Below are 341 nucleotides of genomic sequence, written 5' to 3' on the forward strand. Positions count from 1 at the left end.
ATATGCTCCTCCTAGTGATTGGATAAAATCCAGCATGGATGAACTGTTTTCTATATTTGAGATTTTTATATCCATATGCTATAGTTGTAGAACTTTTAACGAAAGTAAATTGTTTTGGGGTACTTTATACTGGAAATATTTAGCTGTATTGACTTCATACCTTTGAGTGGAAACCAACAATTAACGATATTAATTTTAAGTATGTTTGATAATAATGATAATCCAAATTCATTAGTTAATTTGGGTAATGTGCTTTGCTCTAAAGTCGATTTAATGAATTTTTTTATACAGATAATTCAGAAATCATTGTGGAAATAAACACAGACATACACATATTTATT

Source organism: Rhinolophus hipposideros, assembly GCF_964194185.1.
Source record: "Rhinolophus hipposideros genome assembly, chromosome: 11".
Taxonomy (NCBI): domain Eukaryota; kingdom Metazoa; phylum Chordata; class Mammalia; order Chiroptera; family Rhinolophidae; genus Rhinolophus; species Rhinolophus hipposideros.